Raw genomic sequence first — 16,615 nt, 5'->3', positions numbered from 1 at the left:
CTAGTTGAAGGTCCTCCTTCAGAGGAAAGTCTTATCAGACTTGCTAAAGAAGCTCTTCATCGATCCCCTGCTGCTGTTCACGTTGTTGATCTCCTTGATATGCGTGACTTCAGGAATCTTACTAAGTGGTCACAATATGAGGAACTGATTCGTTCTTTCCTTGTCCCAGTAAAAACAGCTGATCCATATGTCGTTCTTAGGGAACTAGTGAATGCTACACCCATGACTAATGAATCGTTGAGTGCATTTGCTGTTAGATTAGACAAACTTTTATCATCATTTATCAATGCTGTCCAGTCATCAGCTTTTCTCCCTGAAGAGGTTAAACCATTCACAGAACCGTTTGCTAAAATAGCAGCTTTTGGAGCAATTAAAGAACTAATGCCACCTGCTTCCGTGTGTGCTTATGATGCTCATCCTCCAACTGTGACGATGGAACCACTTACAGCCTTAAATCATGTACGTTCCTTGTGCCCCCAGGGTACTTTCCCATGAATTAAAAGTAATTTCACACCTATGCCTCAGTCTGCACCACCTCTTGTTTGCGCCACAGAGACAAATCGTGGTCGTCAACCATCTCAGAGGTCACCAAGTAACAGTGTACAGAGTCGTTATAAACCTCGTAGTATTCATAGTACATTCAGTAACCATAGTCGGCGGACTTGTTACAACTGTGGTTTCCGTGGCCATATTGCAATTAATAGTCCTGATAGTTACCCTAAGAGACCTCGTACTGATGATGAGTACCCAGATCTTCCCTACTGTACTTATCATAGAATACATGGACATGACACATCTGAGTGCAATGCTCTCTATAACCTTCAGTACTCTAGGTCTTTCCGTGGCCGTTCCAACCGCAGAACCCGTAGAGGAAACAGATATCGTGGTTCTCAAAATAACCAGAACCAGGCTTATTCTTCCAATTCTCAAACTAACCAGAACCAGGCTCATTCTTCCAATTCGGGGGAATTCGAGCGCCCCAGTCAAACCGTCCCATGGTGACAGTAGGTGATAATGAGTACACCATCCCCGTTCACAATTCCTTTGAAGCCTTAAGCAGTCTCGAGAATGACAATCCTGCTGATGATGTTGCTTCACATGTCTCTGACGTAGATGATTTTGGGGATGAAGTGGAACAAGTCTTTTCTGATGACAATCCACCTTTTTGTTTGCACATAACTTCCAATGCAACCATAGGCCCTAAAGTGCAAGCATCTGTTCATAATGCACCCGTTCATTTGTTCATGGACTCTGGTGCGCAAGTCAATATTATTAGGTCTAATTTGTTTAAGGATAAGCAGTTACGACATGTCCTTCTCGTAGAACCGACTCATGTGTCCTCCCTTAGTGGAGTAGCTGGTTCTCACTTGTGTGTCCGAGGTCGGACTTCCCTAACCTTTTCTATTCAAGGTAGAGACTTCACTGCTTCCTTCCTTGTTGTCGACCAGATTACTTTCCCTGGTGACCTTCTGCTGGGCTTTGTTTCCATGCGAGACTTACGCATTGTGCTCGACCCTTATCGATGGCATGCCCAAATTGACGACTTGATCGTTCCATTCTGGGGTTACCAGCTTGGATCCAAGATCTGCCATACTGCCGCAGAGTATGACACTCGAATTTAGTCCTTACAGGCCAGTGCATTTTCCAGTAGCATACCCAAGCGGTCAGGCACTGATGATCCTGTCACTTCTGTCTGTGTTCCTGCAACTTCAGACTTGCAAGATTGTGTCCAGTTACCTCAAGTGTCCGAATACGCTCTGACTACCTTGAGTGCTGAGCCTATCCCTGCAATGTCTGCTAGTTCAAGTAGTAGTTTCTCCACAGGGGACGCCTTGTCGGAAAACAATTACTTGCAACTAGTAATGCCATCTCTTGTTGATGTCACGTGCCGTCTGCAGAAAGACGTTTCTGTCGCAGCTAGTGCCCTCACTAGAGTGTCTGTAGTTGTTCCTAGTGTTCCAGATGGTGATAACGTCCTAGTTGACAGTGATTTGTTGAACCATCCTTACATGTTGTAAGAGATAGTAAGATCCATTTCTTCCTGGCCAACACTTCTGGTCACAGTGTTCGCCTCAGAGCAAATACCAATCTTGTTGACCTTGTTCACTATCCTTGCCCTGTTCAGGTAGAGGATGAGTTGTCACCTGACCAGTGGGTCGGTGCTATTTCTACCGGGGAGACCTCATCCACTTCACTGGATCAATCTGTTCCACCAGATGAAGTCAAGCGTTTGTTGACTCTGTTGAACAAACGTCATAAAGCCATTGCCTTACCAGGTGAGAAGATGGGTATAACGAACTTATTGTCCCATTGTATTCCACTTGAACCTGGTACTAGACCTATCTACATACCTGCGTACAGAATGCCTCATTCACAAGTTGCTGTCGCAGAAGAATTGATCAATCAAATGCTTGATGATGGAGTTATTGCACCTAGCAATTCACCTTGGAATGCACCCTTGATCCTAGTACCTAAGAAGGATGGTACTTGGCGCCCAGTGATTGACTTTAGGAAGTTAAACGCAAAAACTATTCCAGATCGCTTCCCACTTCCTGTACTGGGTGATCTTTTACGTAACATCGGAGATAACAAAGTCTTTTCAACCCTGGATTTATTACAAGGGTTTTGGCAAGTCCCTCTTCACGAGGACAGCCAAGAGCTAACTGCATTCTCCACTCCTACAGGTCATTATCACTTCCTCCGTATGGCGTTTGGATTACGATCCTCCCCTATCACATTCTCAAGGCTCATGACTAATATCTTTAGAGGTCTCATAGGTAATGCACTTATGGTGTACTTAGATGACGTAATCGTCATGTCTAAAGACGTGGATACACACTTGAAAAGACTTGATGTAGTACTTGGTAAGCTTGAAGAAGCCAATTTAAAGATCAAACTGTCTAAATGTCAATTTTTCAGATCAGAAATTAAGTTTCTTGGTCACGTAGTCACTCCTAGAGGGGTTACGACTGACCAAAGTAAAGTAACTGCAGTACTAAATTTTCCAACACCCAAAACTGCTGATGCCATAAGATCCTTTGTGGGCTTAGCAGGTTTTTATAGATCTCTCATTGCCAATTTTTCTTCCATAGCTGCTCCTCTAACTGAGTTGCTTAAGAAAGATGCTCCTTTTGTTTGGACCTTCCGTCAAGAAAGAGCATTCCAAACTCTAAAAGAAAAGCTAACATCTGCTCCAATTTTGAAATTTCCAGATTTTTCTAAGCCCTTCTATCTGACAACTGATGCTAGTTCAATTGGCATAGGTGCCGTACTAGCTCAGAAGACCGATGGCAAGTACAACGCAGTTGCATTTGCTAGCCGAGTCCTTACGAAGGCTGAACGTAATTATACAGTAACTGAGCAAGAAGCTTTAGCAATAGTATGGTCTTTAAAGCACTTCAGAGATATTATTTATCAGTACTCTGTTCATGTCTTGACAGACCATGCTCCACTGATACCTTTATTCCAGAACAAACAACCTACTGGAAGGTTAGCCAGATGGACCTTGACTATCCAAGAGTTCAATCCCACCTTTGAATACTTACCTGGCAAGTCAAATGTAGTAGCAGATGCCTTATCGCGACATGTTAGTATAATAACTGCAGACCCTCCATTTAGTGCTGAAGAAGTAAAGAATGCTCAACGAACAGATCCCATGTGGTCTGGTGTGATTCGATTCCTGCTCCAGGAAGATCTTATTCTGACTGTGAAGCCACCAGCACCCATCAGTGACTTTGTCATGAACCAAGAATTACTGTATCGAACAGCCGAGTTGGGTACTCCTAGCAGAAGAGTATACCAGTTAGTAATTCCGCAGTCACTAGTGAAGGTAGCCTTACAGCTAGTTCACGATGTACCAGGTGTTGCACACCCTGGTATGGATCGTTCAGTAAAACAAGCCAGATTGAAATACTTTTGGCCTCGTATGGCAACTGATATTTCTGAGTATGTTAAGAAATGTAGTGTCTGCATGCAACATAAAGGTAATGCTAATGGTCCTAATCCAATCCAAGTATATCCAACTACTAGCGAACCGTAGGAAAGAGTTGCGCTAGATTTGTTAACTAATTTCCAATGTTCCCTCGAAGGCAACAAACATCTGTGTGTTATGGTAGACCATTTCACCAGATATTGTGAGTTAGTTCCTATTGCAGATAAGACTGCCGAGACAGTAGCTAAAGCGTTTAAAGAACGCATTATCTGCAGGCATACCACCCCTAAGTCCCTAGTAACAGATAATGGAGGTGAATTCTGTAATGAGATTCTTGAAAATTTGTGTACCTTGTACAAGATCTCTAAATCCACCATTGTTCCTCATCATCCTGCCAGCAATGGGTTAGCAGAACGAACCAATAAGAAAGTACTTGATGTCTTGAGAGCCACTAACAATCCCAACAGTGAAACTTGGGATGAAGTTATACCTGATGTGCAGTGCAATGTTTCTATAGGTGACACTCCACATTATGCATTGTACGGTGTAGATAAACGTTTGCCTTATGAGTTGTTATATTCTAATCCGAAACCAAATTACAACCCTGATGATTTCATAGCAACTCGTACCAGCTTAGCTCAAAGTGTTTTTAGAAGAATCCGTGAAACACTTCATAAATCAACAGCAGAATTTACAAAAGTCGCAAACACTCGAGCAAAGCCATCCAAAATCAAAGTAGGTTCGAGAGTTATGCTGATTAACTTTAACAAAACGTCTGCAATGCCAAAGCTTGATCAAAAGTTTGTTGGTCCTTATCGAGTAGTTGAACATATCACTGGTAATAAGTATAAGGTTAGAGAGATTAGTACTGGTCAGTATAAAGAATCGCATTTAGATCATATGAAGTAAGTATGTGATGATAATGATGTTCCAACCCAGACTTATGTGACAGACTCTGACAATCCTCCTGATCCTGTACTCTCTTCCTCTGATATTCAGTCAGACGATCAACCTGAATGTCGTTATTCCCTACATACACGACAGGTATTGATAAATCCTCAAGTATCATTTGTAACATCCAATTCAGATTTGCCTCAAATACAGCATGAGTTAGCCAATGCTACAGATTTTGATCCTCCCTGAGATGACACCCATTCTGCATATGTCAATCTTACCCTAGCAGAGTTGGGGTTAAATGTAAATAACCTGTATAGATGAATATTACAGTATCAACTTATCAGTATTCAAGAATTTTTTTTTTGTGTTCACGTTCTCTTCGAGTTCTGAGAGTTAACAGTCTAGATTTGAGTGCACCGAATCTGCCTTTCTGTTAAACACTTCTTTGTATATATTCCTTCCTCAGAATCCGTAGATCACATGAATACAGATCGATCGATCAAATTTTTTTTATCACTTCTACTGTGTAATCCCAACGTTGAGTTTCATTCGATGAGTTGTGCTATATTATACCTTGTATTGCATTACAGTTTCAGTTATGTAAGCTTCCATTCCAATGTTCTGCTTATGTATGTTATAATGTTTAGTTGTGTACTTTGACATTGTATAGAATCAGCCCAAGCCGTATACCTGCCATCTCTAGTTTGTATTAGTTGTATGTCGGGACGACATACGTTAGCGTCGCCGAGCTCTCAGTAGTAGTAACCAGTTACCAGTAACCAGTGTACCAGTAGATGACTCACTACCAACCGTCTCTGCCTGAGTCACTGTCTGTATTCATATTGTGCTGACCACAGCGTATTCAAAGACCCCCTCACAATGGGTACTGTGGGCGGCCAGTCAGTTATACGAGAGTGAGCAAGGAGATAGGCAGGCTGTTGGGCGCTCCCCACATTATCTGTAATTATACGTACTACCAGCCTACGTGAGTATTACTTTACCCTATCCACGTATCGAACTCCCACATGATATGGGGATGAGACCTGGGTGCCATGGAGGGTGCTGGGGATGTGACCTGGGAGCCATGGATGGCGCTAGAGATGTGACCTGGGAGCCATGGAGGGCACTAGGGATGTGACCTGGAAGCCATGGAGAGCACTAGGGATGTGACCTGGGAGTCATGGAGGGCGCTAGGGATGTGACCTGGGAGCCATGGAGGATGCTAGGGATGTGACCTGGGAGCCATGGAGGGCGCTAGGGATGTGACCTGGGAGCCATGGAGGGCACTAGGGATGTGACCTGGGAGCCATGGAAAGCGCTAGGGATGTGACCTGGGAGCCATGGAGGGTGCTAGGGATGTGACCTGGGAGCCATGGAGGGCGCTAGAGATGTGACCTGGGAGCCATGGAGGGTGCTAGGGATGTGACCTGGGAGCCATAGGGGGCACTAGGGATGTGACCTGGGAGCCATGGAGGGCGCTCGTTATGTGACCTGGGAACCATGGAGGGCGCTAGGGATGTGACCTGGAAGCCATGGAGGGCGCTAGGGATGTGACCTGGGAGCCATGGAGGGCGCTAGGGATGTGACCTGGGAGCCATGGAGGGCGCTAGGGATGTGACCTGGGAGCCATGGAGGGCGCTAGGGATGTGACCTGGGAGCCATGGAGGGCGCTAGGGATGTGACCTGGGAGCCATGGAGGGCGCTAGGGATGTGACCTGGGAGCCATGGAGGGCGCTAGGGATGTGACCTGGGAGCCATGGAGGGCGCTAGGGATGTGACCTGGGAGCCATGGAGGGCGCTAGGGATGTGACCTGGGAGCCATGGAGGGCGCTAGGGATGTGACCTGGGAGCCATGGAGGGCGCTAGAGATGTGACCTGGGAGCCATGGAGGGCGCTAGGGATGTGACCTGGGAGCCATGGAGGGCGCTAGAGATGTGACCTGGGAGCCATGGAGGGCGCTAGGGATGTGACCTGGGAGCCATGGAGGGCGCTAGGGATGTGACCTGGGAGCCATAGAGGGCGCTAGGGATGTGACCTGGGAGCCATGGAGGGTGCTAGGGATGTGACCTGGGAGCCATGGAGGGCGCTAGAGATGTGACCTGGGAGCCATGGAGGGTGCTAGGGATGTGACCTGGGAGCCATAGGGGGCACTAGGGATGTGACCTGGGAGCCATGGAGGGCGCTCGTTATGTGACCTGGGAACCATGGAGGGCGCTAGGGATGTGACCTGGAAGCCATGGAGGGCGCTAGGGATGTGACCTGGGAGCCATGGAGGGCGCTAGGGATGTGACCTGGGAGCCATGGAGGGCGCTAGGGATGTGACCTGGGAGCCATGGAGGGCGCTAGGGATGTGACCTGGGAGCCATGGAGGGCGCTAGGGATGTGACCTGGGAGCCATGGAGGGCGCTAGGGATGTGACCTGGGAGCCATGGAGGGCGCTAGGGATGTGACCTGGGAGCCATGGAGGGCGCTAGGGATGTGACCTGGGAGCCATGGAGGGCGCTAGGGATGTGACCTGGGAGCCATGGAGGGCGCTAGAGATGTGACCTGGGAGCCATGGAGGGCGCTAGGGATGTGACCTGGGAGCCATGGAGGGCGCTAGAGATGTGACCTGGGAGCCATGGAGGGCGCTAGGGATGTGACCTGGGAGCCATGGAGGGCGCTAGGGATGTGACCTGGGAGCCATAGAGGGCGCTAGGGATGTGACCTGGGAGCCATGGAGGGCGCTAGGGATGTGACTTGGGAGCCATGGAGGGCGCTAGGGATGTGACCTGGGAGCCATGGAGGGCGCTAGGGATGTGACCTGGGAGCCATGGAGGGCGCTAGGGATGTGACCTGGGAGCCATGGAGGGCGCTAGGGATGTGACCTGGGAGCCATGGATGGCGCTAGGGATGTGACCTGGAAGCCACGGAGGGCGCTAGGGATGTGACCTGGGAGCCATGGAGGGCGCTAGGGATGTGACCTGTAAGCCATGGAGGGCGCTAGGGATGTGACCTGGGAGCCATGGAGGGCGCTAGGGATGTGACCTGGGAGCCATGGAGGGCGCTAGGGATGTGACCTGGGAGCCATGGAGGGCGCTAGGGATGTGACCTGGGAGCCATGGAGGGCGCTGAGAATGTGACCTGGGTGCCATGGAGGGCGCTGGGGATGTGACCTGGGAGCCAAGCAGATAACTCCTGTAGTTATAAGGTAAGGAAGTAAGCTCGTGGAAAGCATGAGCACTGTACCTATTATTGTGCTGATCAGGTAATAACCATTCAAGGTTTCACTAAATCTGTGAAAATATAAAATTATAAAAACACGAATTTCAATGTTTCTCAAGTTATTCAGTTCTATTCCTTTTAAAATTCTTTACAAACTTCTAAGAAAAAACATTCCAATTACGTATTTTTTAAGAAAGTGCAGTTTGATAAAAAAATATTAAACAGGCAATTTGGCAGGTAAGAAACCCAAATTTAGTACTGATTTTTTCCCAGTTAAAATAAACCAGTGTTTAAGCGTTTGATGTCGACCAGAAGAAGCATTCATTAGTTACTACATGGAAACCAATTTATTTAATAAATTTGGCAATTTAAAACATACATACCTGAAGCTTTAACAGAAAGCTAAACTTTAATGTAATAAAGCTCATTAACACTGAAAGTTTGAAGCCTATCAGAAAAAGAAAAATCTTTAACAAATTCCTGTGAATCTAATAATTCCAGAAATAGTCAGAAATGTAAGTAGGTATTCATCTCATCAAACTAATATTTGAATGACAAGAAAAACGTGTCTATTATGGCAGCACTTTGCTCGTCATGGCTGGAGGCGGATATAATCGTTGTGTTCCATGTCAAGATAGTTTTGTCACAACATCAGTAATGTTCGACGTCAAGATAGTTTTGTCACAACATCAGTAATGTTCGACGTCAAGATAGTTTTGTCACAACATCAGTAATGTTCCACGTCAAGTTAGTTTTGTCACAACATCAGTAATGTTCGACGTCAAGATAGTTTTGTCACTACATCAGTAATGTTCGACGTCAAGTTAGTTTTGTCACAACATCAGTAATGTTCCACGTCAAGATAGTTTTGTCACAACATCAGTAATGTTCGACGTCAAGATGGTTTTGTCACAACATCAGTAATGTTCGACGTCAAGATAGTTTTGTCACAACATCAGTAATGTTCCACGTCAAGATAGTTTTGTCACAACATCAGTAATGTTCCATGTCAAGATAGTTTTGTCACAACATCAGTAATGTTCGACGTCAAGATAGTTTTGTCACAACATCAGTAATGTTCGACGTCAAGATAGCTTTGTCACAACATCAGTAATGTTCGACGTCAAGATAGTTTTGTCACAACATCAATAATGTCCCACGTCAAGATAGTTTTGTCACAACATCAGTAATGTTCCACGTCAAGATAGTTTTGCCACAACATCAGTAATGTTCCACGTCAGGATAGTTTTGTCACAACATCAGTAATGTTCCACGTCAACAGAGTTTTGTCACAACATCAGTAATGTTCCACGTCAAGATAGTTTTGTCACAACATCAGTAATGTTCCACGTCAAGATAGTTTTGTCACAACATCAGTAATGTTAGACGTCAAGATAGTTTTGTCACAACATCAGTAATGTTCGACGTCAAGTTAGTTTTGTCACAACATCAGTAATGTTCCACGTCAAGATAGTTTTGTCACAACATCAGTAATGTTCGGCTTCAAGATAGTTTTGTCACAACATCAGTAATGTTCGACGTCAAGATAGTTTTGTCACAACATCAGTAATGTTCCACGTCAAGATAGTTTTGTCACAACATCAGTAATGTTCCACGTCAAGATAGTTTTGTCACAACATCAGTAATGTTCGACGTCAAGATAGTTTTGTCACAACATCAGTAATGTTCGACGTCAAGATAGCTTTGTCACAACATCAGTAATGTTTGACGTCAAGATAGTTTTGTCACAACATCAGTAATGTTCCACGTCAAGATAGTTTTGTCACATCAGTAATGTTCCACGTCAGGATAGTTTTGTCACAACATCAGTAATGTTCCACGTCAACATAGTTTTGTCACAACATCAGTAATGTTCCACGTCAAGATAGTTTTGTCACAACATCAGTAATGTTCCACGTCAAGATAGTTTTGTCACAACATCAGTAATGTTCCACGTCAAGATAGTTTTGTCACAACATCAGTAATGTTCCACGTCAAGATAGTTTTGTCACAACATCAGTAATGTTCCACGTCAAGATAGTTTTGTCACAACATCAGTAATGTTCCACGTCAAGATAGTTTTGTCACAACATCAGTAATGTTCCACGTCAAGACAGTTTTGTCACAACATCAGTAATGTTCCACGTCAAGATAGTTTTGTCACAACATCAGTAATGTTCCACGTCAAGATAGTTTTGTCACAACATCAGTAATGTTCCACGTCAAGATAGTTTTGTCACAACATCAGTAATGTTCCACGTCAAGATAGTTTTGTCACAACATCAGTAATGTTCCACGTCAAGATAGTTTTGTCACAACATCAGTAATGTTCCACGTCAAGATAGTTTTGTCACAACATCAGTAATGTTATACGTCAAGATAGTTTTGTCACAACATCAGTAATGTTCCACGTCAACATAGTTTTGTCACAACATCAGTAATGTTCCACGTCAAGATAGTTTTGTCACAACATCAGTAATGTTCCACGTCAAGATAGTTTTGTCACAACATCAGTAATGTTCCACGTCAAGATAGTTTTGTCACAACATCAGTAATGTTCGACGTCAAGATAGTTTTGTCACATCAGTAATGTTCCACGTCAAGATAGTTTTGTCACAACATCAGTAATGTTCGACGTCAAGATAGTTTTGTCACAACATCAGTAATGTTCCACGTCAAGATAGTTTTGTCACAACATCAGTAATGTTCGACGTCAAGATAGTTTTGTCACAATATCAGTAATGTTCAACGTCAAGATAGTTTTGTCACAACATCAGTAATGTTCCACGTCAACATAGTTTTGTCACAACATCAGTAATGTTCGACGTCAAGATAGTTTTGTCACAACATCAGTAAAGTTCCACGTCAAGATAGTTTTGTCACAACATCAGTAATGTTATACGTCAAGATAGTTTTGTCACAACATCAGTAATGCTCCACGTCAAGATAGTTTTGTCACAACATCACTAATGTTCCACATCAAGATAGTTTTGTCACAACATCAGTAATGTTCCACGTCAACATAGTTTTGTCACAACATCAGTAATGTTCCACGTCAAGATAGTTGTCACAACATCAGTAATGTTCCACGTCAACATAGTTTTGTCACAACATCAGTAATGTTCGACGTCAAGATAGTTTTGTCACAACATCAGTAATGTTCGACGTCAAGATAGTTTTGTCACAACATCAGTAATGTTCGACGTCAAGATAGTTTTGTCACAACATCAGTAATGTTCCACGTCAAGATAGTTTTGTCACAACATCAGTAATGTTCCACGTCAAGATAGTTTTGTCACAACATCAGTAATGTTCCACGTCAAGATAGTTTTGTCACAACATCAGTAATGTTCGACGTCAAGATAGTTTTGTCACAACATCAGTAATGTTCCACGTCAAGATAGTTTTGTCACAACATCAGTAATGTTCCACGTCAAGATAGTTTTGTCACAACATCAGTAATGTTCGACGTCAAGATAGTTTTGTCACAACATCAGTAATGTTCGACGTCAAGATAGTTTTGTCACAACATCAGTAATGTTCCACGTCAAGATAGTTTTGTCACAACATCAGTAATGTTCCACGTCAAGATAGTTTTGTCACAACATCACTAATGTTCCACGTCAAGATAGTTTTGTCACAACATCAGTAATGTTCCACGTCAAGATAGTTTTGTCACAACATCAGTAATGTTCCACGTCAAGATAGTTTTGTCACAACATCAGTAATGTTCGACGTCAAGATAGTTTTGTCACAACATCAGTAATGTTCCACGTCAACATAGTTTTGTCACAACATCAGTAATGTTCGACGTCAAGATAGTTTTGTCACAACATCAGTAATGTTCCACGTCAAGATAGTTTTGTCACAACATCAGTAATATTCCACGTCAAGATAGTTTTGTCACAACATCAGTAATGTTCCACGTCAAGATAGTTTTGTCACAACATCAGTAATGTTCGACGTCAAGATAGTTTTGTCACAACATCAGTAATGTTCCACGTCAAGATAGTTTTGTCACAACATCAGTAATGTTCCACGTCAAGATAGTTTTGTCACAACATCAGTAATGCTCCACGTCAAGATAGTTTTGTCACAACATCAGTAATGTTCCACGTCAGGATAGTTTTGTCACAACATCAGTAATGTTCCACGTCAGGATAGTTTTGTCACAACATCAGTAATGTTCCACGTCAGGATAGTTTTGTCACATCAGTAATGTTCCACGTCAAGATAGTTTTGTCACAACATCAGTAATATTCCACGTCAAGATAGTTTTGTCACAACATCAGTAATGTTCCACGTCAAGGTAGTTTTGTCACAACATCAGTAATGTTCGACGTCAAGATAGTTTTGTCACAACATCAGTAATGTTCCACGTCAAGATAGTTTTGTCACAACATCAGTAATGTTCCACGTCAAGATAGTTTTGTCACAACATCAGTAATATAAATAGTTTACAAAGATCTTACAAAGTGTTACCATTTATATAATACATGAAAATAAATGCATTTACCTGGAGTTTACCTGGAGAGGGTTACGGGGGTCAACGCCCCCGCTGCTCGGTCTGAGACCATGCCTCATGGTGGATCAGGGTCTGATCAACCAGGCTGTTACTGCCGGCCGCACGCAAAGTCATCACAAAGCCATCACAAAATACATTAGGCATGAAAAAGGCGAAATGATCATTTATAATATACTTTCACTGCTCAAGGGGACTTTATGTAAATATAAATGTTATCTCTCAGTAACTATTAAGTTATTTATATAGTTATACTGATTAGAGTGAGATCACGACTGCTCTTCCTGTTTCTGTATACAATATAAATTAATTTAAGTATTTGACATGGCTACGCCCAAATTCTTGTTCATCGTAGGTTATTAAGTTTAAAGTAACTGAACTTATGATTCCTTTGCTGCACATAACTTGATTGCAATTAAGAACCAACAATTTGATTTGATTCACAACATAATTTCAACGAATTTATCATCTCAATGTGACACTTAAAACATATTTTACTCTGCAATTAGGGTAGTCTAATTAGAGCGTTTTTTCACTCGCCACAAGGCTATATTTAGCAAGTTGCCGCTAAGGGTTTATATTCCTTAATATCCAAGTTGGCGCCATGAACGTCCCCTCAGCTGGCGCCATGAACGTCCCCTCAGCTGGCGCCATGAACGTCCCCTCAGCACTGACACCCTGACAACTGTTTATTCATTCATGTTATAAGTATGTGTGAGTTTTATCAATTACTATAGAAAACAATTATTGAAGGATCATCAGCTATTTTTTTTTTTAATAATAAAGAAATGTTAGCAGATAGATATCTCTTAAGCTTTATTGTTTATTTTTAACTTAATATTGTGTGTCCATATAATAGTTGTAGCAACTGGGGTACACCGTAAGGCGCTGTTCTTACTCCAATATTATTTCCTGTTACATAATAAGTTACTACTTGATTTTGTATTGTATAAATAACTAACAGCACTATACGCTTTAGTGGATACACTTTGGTCCACATTTCCCCATTGTTTTCACACATAATGGCCAGGGTAAACCTGACATAATAATAGCAAAAAGAGCCAGCAACCACCTCCACCATTTCATAACACCTGGCTCTCTTTCAGGATCTGACCACTTTCCCATCACCCTCCTAACCCCATACTCATTCCTGTTCACCCAGCTCCAGCTTACTCACAGGCTGATTGGGATGTATTCAAACAACACGTTAACAATCTCTGTTCTTGGTCAGGAAAGTGACAGATGCAGTTCAGTGTAGATAAATGCAAGGTTCTGAAGCTCGGGAGTGTCCATAACCCTAGCACTTATAAGTTAAATAATGTAGAACTTAGCCATACAGATTGCGAAAAGGACTTGGGGGTTATGGTGAGCAGCAACCTTAAACCAAGACAGCAATGCCTAAGCGTATGTAATAAGGCAAATAGATTATTGGGATTTATATCAAGAAGTGTAAGCAACAGAAGTTCAGAGGTCATACTGCAGCTTTATACATCATTAGTAAGGCCTCACCTAGATTGTGCAGCTCAGTTTTGGTCTCCATATTACAGAATGACATCAATTCGTTAGAAAACATTCAGCGTAGGATGACTAAATTAATACATAGAAATCTTCCTTGTGAAGAAAGATTGAAGACTCTTAAATTACATTCACTTGTTAAACGAAGAATGAGGGGAGACATGATCGACTCCAGCATGAAGAATCAGACTATTTGTTCCTGAATTTTATGCACATAGTGCGGCCATCAAAGAAATTGTATAATAATTTTCTCATGTTTACTGGGAGATCAAAGGAGGTACAAATCTTGTACTTTAATCCGTCGTGCCAGACCGTGTTGAAGGCCTTCTCCACGTCCTTGGCAACGAGGGCAGTAGCACAGTAGCACAGTCTTGGGCCTTGTTTATGCGAATATAGTTCAGGACGATGTTTAAAGCGTCTTGTGTTGTCTGAATCCAAACTGTCGTTCGTTAAGTATGTTATTTATCTAGAGGTGAGTTCTGAGTCTTATGTTCACAAGTCGCTCAAACGTCTTCCCTAAGATTTAATGCAGTGAGCATCCGCTGTACTCACCTATTTGTACTCACCTATTTGTGGTTGCAGGGGTCGAGTCACAGCTCCTGGCCCCGCCTCTTCGCTGATTGCTACTAGGCCCTCTCTCTCCCTTCCCCATGAGCTCTATCATACCTCGCCTTAAAACTATGTATGCTTCCCGCCTCCACTACGTCACTTTCTAGGCTATTCCACGGCCTGACTACTCTATGACTGAAGAAATACTTCCTAACATCCCTTTGATTCATCTGAGTCTTCAACTTCCAATTGTGACCTCTTGTGTCTGTGTCCCTTCTCTGGAACATCCCGTCTTTGTCCACCTTGTCTATTCCGTGCAGTATTTTATATGTCGTTATCATGTCTCCCCTGACCCTCCTGTCCTCCAGTGTCGTCAGGCCGATTTCCCTCAACCTTTCTTCGTAGGACAATCCCCGTAGCTCTGGGACTAGTCTTGTTGCAAACCTTTGCACTTTCTCTAATTTCTTGACGTGCTTGACTAGGTGTGGATTCCAAACTGGTGCTGCATACTCCAGTATGGGCCTGACGTAAATGGTATACAGAGTCTTAAACGAATCCTTACTGAGGTATCGGAACGCTATCCGTAGGTTTGCCAGGCGCCCGTATGCTGCAGCAGTTATCTGATTGATGTGCGCCTCAGGAGATATGCTCGGTGTTATGCTCACCCCCAGATCTTTTTCCTTGAGTGAGGTTTGCAGTCTTTGGCCATCTAAACTATATTGTGTCTGCGGTCTTCTTTGCCCTTCCCCAATCTTCATGACTTTGCATTTGGCAGGGTTAAATTCAAGGAGCCAGTTGCTGGACCAGGCTTGTAGCCTGTCCAGGTCTCTTTGTAGTCCTGCCTGATCCTCTTCCGATTTGATTTTTCTCATTAACTTCGCATCATCTGCAAACAAGGACACTTCTGAGTCTATCCCTTCCGTTATGTCGTTCACATATACCAAGAACAGCACAGGTCCTAGGACTGACCCCTGTGGAACCCCGCTTGTCACAGGCGCCCACTCTGACACCTCGTCGCGTACCATGACACGTTGTTGCCTCCCTGTCAGGTATTCTCTGATCCATTGCAGTGCCTTTCCTGTTATGTGTGCCTGATCCTCTAGCTTTTGCAGTAACCTCTTGTGAGGAACTGTGTCGAAGGCCTTCTTTCAGTCCAAAAATATGCAGTCGATCCACCCTCTCTCTCTTGTCTTACTTCTGTCACCTTGTCATAAAACTCTAGTAGGTTTGTGACACAGGATTTTCCTTCCCTGAAACCGTGCTGGTTGTCAATTATACACTTGTTTCTTTCCAGGTGCCCCACCACTCTACTCCTGATGATCTTCTCCATGACCTTGCATACTATACACATTAGTGATACAGGTCTGTAGTTTAGTGCCTCATGTCTGTCTCCCTTTTTAAAAATTGGGACTACATTTGCCATTTTCCATACATCAGGGAGTTGCCCAGTTTCAAATGATGTGTTGAAGATTTTTGTTAATGGCTCACACAATATCTCTGCTCCCTCTTTAAGGACCCATGGAGAGATGTTGTCTGGTCCCACCGCCTTTGAGGTGACAAGTTCGCATAGCAGCTTCTTCACCTCCTCCTTGGTTGTATGTACCTCATCCAGCACTTGCTGGTGTGCCCCCCTGTTCTGATTTCCTGGAGTAATACTGCTTTCCACTGAAAATGCCTCTTTAAATCTTGTGTTGAGCTCCTGACATACCTCTTGGTCGTTTCTTGTGAATTCCCCATCACCCTTCCTCAGTCTGATTACCTGGTCCTTGACTGTTGTTTTCCTCCTGATGTGGCTGTACAACAGCTTCGGGTCAGTCTTTACTTTTGATGCTATGTCATTTTCATATTGTCTCTGAGCCTCCCTTCTTATCTGTGCATATTCGTTTCTGGCTCTTCAGCTGATTTCTTTATTTTCCTGAGTTCTCTGTCTTCTGTACCTTTTCCATTCTCTAGTACACCTAGTTTTTGCCTCCCTACACCTTTGGGTGAACCAAGGA

This window comes from Cherax quadricarinatus, chromosome 58, assembly GCF_038502225.1.
Source record: "Cherax quadricarinatus isolate ZL_2023a chromosome 58, ASM3850222v1, whole genome shotgun sequence".
NCBI lineage: Eukaryota > Metazoa > Arthropoda > Malacostraca > Decapoda > Parastacidae > Cherax > Cherax quadricarinatus.
Note: the sequence above shows the minus strand (reverse complement) of the source record.